We start from the raw sequence: 4286 nt of genomic DNA on the forward strand, positions 1-4286 counted from the left end.
GTTAGGGTGGCTAGCATCTGGAACCAACTTCCATGGGAAGTGGTGCTGGCTTCTACCCTGGGGGTCTTTAAGAAAAGGCTTGATGCTTACCTGGCTGGAGTCATTTGAGCCCAGCTTTCCTCCTGCCCTGGCATGGGGTCAGACCTGAAGATGTACAAGGTCCCTTCTGACCCTGATTCTATGAACTTTCAATGACTAGTTTTCAGGGGAAAAGTGCACATGGTATGCAAATAAATATGGTATTAGAGACATGCTGAATTTCTCAAAAGGACTGTGTCAACAAACGTGAGTGTATCAGTTTCTGCTTCTGTGCACCACAAGCAGGCAGCTTGCTGTCTTCTTTGTGTCTGCCATCCAGAAATGGCTCAGATCAAATGACTCATGAAGTTATTCTAACTGGAAAAATATCACAAATCTAATGCTTAAAGAGTCCTCCTCACCAGACTTCATTCTGTTTTGTATAACTTCACATTCTGCCATCTGCTGGTATAACATATTTTACCATGTCATAATGTGACATAATACAATCAAATATGACATTTTATTTTTTGATCAGATGCCCACTAACACCTTTGATAATAGATATCAAAACACATCGTTTGCTAGAAATGGGTTGCTGTGTGTGAGCTGTCAAAACTAGATTTAGGTGGAGAACAGAAATTTCATTTTGCAAAGTTCAAGATTTCAGTATTTGTCTTTGGTCCTGCTGGGACTAAATAACAAATATCTATGATAGCACCAGAAGAATATTAAAAAAATCAAAGTCAATCTAAATGCCTTCCTATATTATGGCCCTATCTTAAGTAAAGATAGATCCCTCAGTGAAACCCTTCTGAGCATACTCAGAAGGCCAAACTAAAGATGCGTAAGGCATCTGGAAAGCAGGAATTCCTGCTTGACTCCTGGCCTCCTTTGCCAAATAGAAAGATACCTTGCCTGCCTCCTGGCTTCAGGAATCTCCAGAGGTTCCCACAGGCTGCTGAGTGCACAGGAATAGTCTCATTAGCTGTGTGCCCTACTTCCTTCCCTCTTGTCCCCCATCCCCTTCCCAAACAGAACACTGACATGCCACATGACCTTTGGAGCATACAGACATTTCAGGAAACATGTGAAAAGAAATCAGTTCAAAGAGGTTCATCATTTTTCAAAGATTATTTTTAAGCACTTTGATAATTTTCAGAGTGCTTTTTCAGACATACATGTGCATCAGTGTTTACAGCACTCTAAAGGTCTTTGAAGTATTGCAAAGTGCATGTTTGTTCAGGGGTCTCAGGCGTTTATCTGAACTGCTCCAGAGCAAGGAGTTGAAGCCCATCCATATTTCATATAAGAGCTTTGATACCAAAGCTACTGGCTGTCTTGGTATATCTTTTGCTTTCAACCCTCCTGAAATAGGATGGGAAAATCAGATATAAGCTACCTGGCTCAGGTGTCTAACTCCTAGAGAAGGTTCATGGTTGAGTATCTGAAGCAGAGGGAGGTATCCCTCAGGCAAGGTACAGCAAGTTAAGTGTCCTACCCTTTTCCTCTGCATTTCATCCTGACTAGTTTAACATCCCTCTCCTTAAACACCTATCTTTTCCCATACTTGTTAGAGGAAGTGCATGCTTTCAACTTGGGTAAAGTGCTCAACTGTTGGGTAGTGAAATTAGAGATGGTTCTAGACCATCTATACCATTTCCAGTTAGTCTATTTAGTAGTGTTGCAGTTGAACTACTAGCACTGCCTTCCAACAGAGTTAATTAACAAAACTATTCTTGCAGTCCTGGGCCCAGGTTGGTTAGCATTTCTTCTCTGTGATTACAGCTTGGTGCTAAGGGAACATTCAAGGGGATGTATGTCCTATTGTAGAGATATTTAGCAGATGCCAGGAGACAAGACCTGAGATTTAGAACTACCCCATAACATTTAGCACAGTGAACTCCTTTAAACTCGAAGATAAGAATTCCATTTGGCAGAAAGGTACCTAGGCATTGGGTATTACAATACTAACTGGAGCAGGGGTGGGCAAAATACAGCCCATGGACCAGATGTGGCCCACAAGGCCATTTTATTCAGCCCACAGGGTCCCTAAAAATTTTACAAAATTAATATTTATCTGCCCTTGGTTCCTGTCAAAAATGACAGCAACCAAAGGCAGTAGGGCCCAGGGGAAGCCCGGCAGGCTCCCACAACAGGAGGGCCCTCCCAGCCCCATGCCTGCAGGCGGAAGCCCCAGGAGGGGCTTCTGGCCTGGGAGCATGTGGCTGCCCCAGTGGCACCAGAACATCAGGTAAGGGGAAGGGGAGGGAGAAGGGCAGGGGAGCACCCCAGGCAGAGAAGTTGCCTGGGGAAAAGCTGAGCATGGGTGGGGGGAAAGTGGCCCCTCACCCACGCCGTGGCAGGCACCATGCACTGCAGCTGCTTGCAGCCCACATGGGGCTGCTTGTGTCTGCTCCAGACAGCCCCATGTGGGCTGCAAGCAACTGCAGCAGGGAGCACTGGCCACAGGATGGGCAAGGGGCTGCTTCCCCCCCACCCCGCACTCCCTAGGCTCCTTCCTGGCACAGAGGAAAGTGGCCTCTCCCCCATCCTGTGGCAGGTGCCCCACACAACAGCCGCTCGCAGCCTGTGTGGGGCTGTCTGGAGCAGGCACAGGCAGCCCCACACAGGCTGCGAGTGGCTGCAGTGCAGGGCTCTGGGCATGGGACAGGGATGGGCCTCTTCCTCCCCCTCCCACACTCAGCACCGCCGTGTAACCCAGCCTCACTGCCAGCCTGGGCCCTGTGCCAGCTCTGGCCTCGCCCATCGGGGCTGCATATAATGACAGCAGCTGCAGCCTCCCCCGCTTGCCACACCTGGCAGTGTTTGCCACTGTCACCTCTGGGATACCCAGTGCATGAGCTCTGGGCAGGCAGCAGTGGCCTACACTGCCCTGCGCAGCAAGCGTGGAGGCCGCAACTGTTGCCACCAATGGGCAAAACCGGAGCCGGCTTGGAGCCCAGGCTGGCAGCAGGGCTGAGTTACAAGCTGGTCCTGAGTATGGGGAAAAGCAACCCCTCACTCACCCCATGGCCAGCGCTCTTGCAGTCCATGTGGGACTGCCTATGCCTCCTCCAGACAACCCTGCGTGGGCTGCAAGCACTTGCTGCAGAAAGCGCTGGCCACAGGGTGAGTGGGGGAGCTGCTTTTCCCTGCAGTCAGCACCAGCTTCTTACCTGCCAGAGAGCAGGGGGTTGGGGCTGTGTGCTGCCTCCCACCTGTACCGCAGGGCTGGGAAGCACTGGGTGTGAGTGGGCGTGGGAGGCAGCGGGATCATGAAGCCCATACCGGTGTCCTGGGCCAGTGTTCGCAGGGCCCAGAGCAGGGTGGCAGGAGCACAGGGTCTCAGCTGGCAGGGGCTCTACGGAGCTGGGCCAGCTTCCCCTTCTCCCTGCTTGTGCAGCCCAGCCTGGCTCCAAAGACCCCTGCCAGCCTGTGCCCTGCTTTGGGCCCCACCAGTGTTGGCTCTGGAACATTGGTCCCAAAAAGGTGACCAAGGGGAGGGGCTACTCTTGCAGCCCTCGATAGCCTGCCAAAACTGGATAAGCAGCCCTCCACCCAAAATAATTGCCCACCCCTGAACTAAAGCAACACTTATGAAACTCACAGGAGCTGGGCTTTAAGTGTCACATTCACTATTAAAAATAATATTGAGTCCTAGGTCATTCTGATGTGCTTGAAAATTTTTCCCCCACTGGATAAAAAAGTTTGTATACATAAAGTGTTGAATTCCTTCAATACTCACTGACTCATTCATGTAGCCTACTGCCTAATGTGGTCCATGCTTCCTCTTCCAGGATGAGTTTACTACAACTACCAGTAAATGGTGCTATGGCTTTGTTCTCAGGTGGTCGGGGTTCTGTTTCTCACACTACTGATCTATTAAGTTTCTGATATCAGGCTTTGATGGTACATTACTGGAGGATCATCTAGGATTTGACCTCAAATACGTAACAGTAATTTTGGATGGCTCTTGGAGCTCTTACCACCTGGATTGTCCACATAGTAACACCTGCAACTAGGCAGGATTATCTCTGATAATCCTACAAATAAGGAGGGAAAGACTGCAGCAAGATTTGGATAGGTTACGGGGGGGCTAGCAAACACTGGCAAGTGCAGGGTGCTGCACTTGGGCAGTAGTTACCAGCAGCACACTTATAAGATGGGAAACTCCCTTCTTGAGAGCACAGAGGCAGAAAGGGATCTTGGAGTCATTATTGACTCCAAGATGAACATGGGCCAACAATGTGAGGTCACAGTTGGCA

This window comes from Crocodylus porosus, unplaced genomic scaffold (assembly GCF_001723895.1).
Source record: "Crocodylus porosus isolate Cpor-Errol unplaced genomic scaffold, CroPor_comp1, whole genome shotgun sequence".
Taxonomy (NCBI): domain Eukaryota; kingdom Metazoa; phylum Chordata; order Crocodylia; family Crocodylidae; genus Crocodylus; species Crocodylus porosus.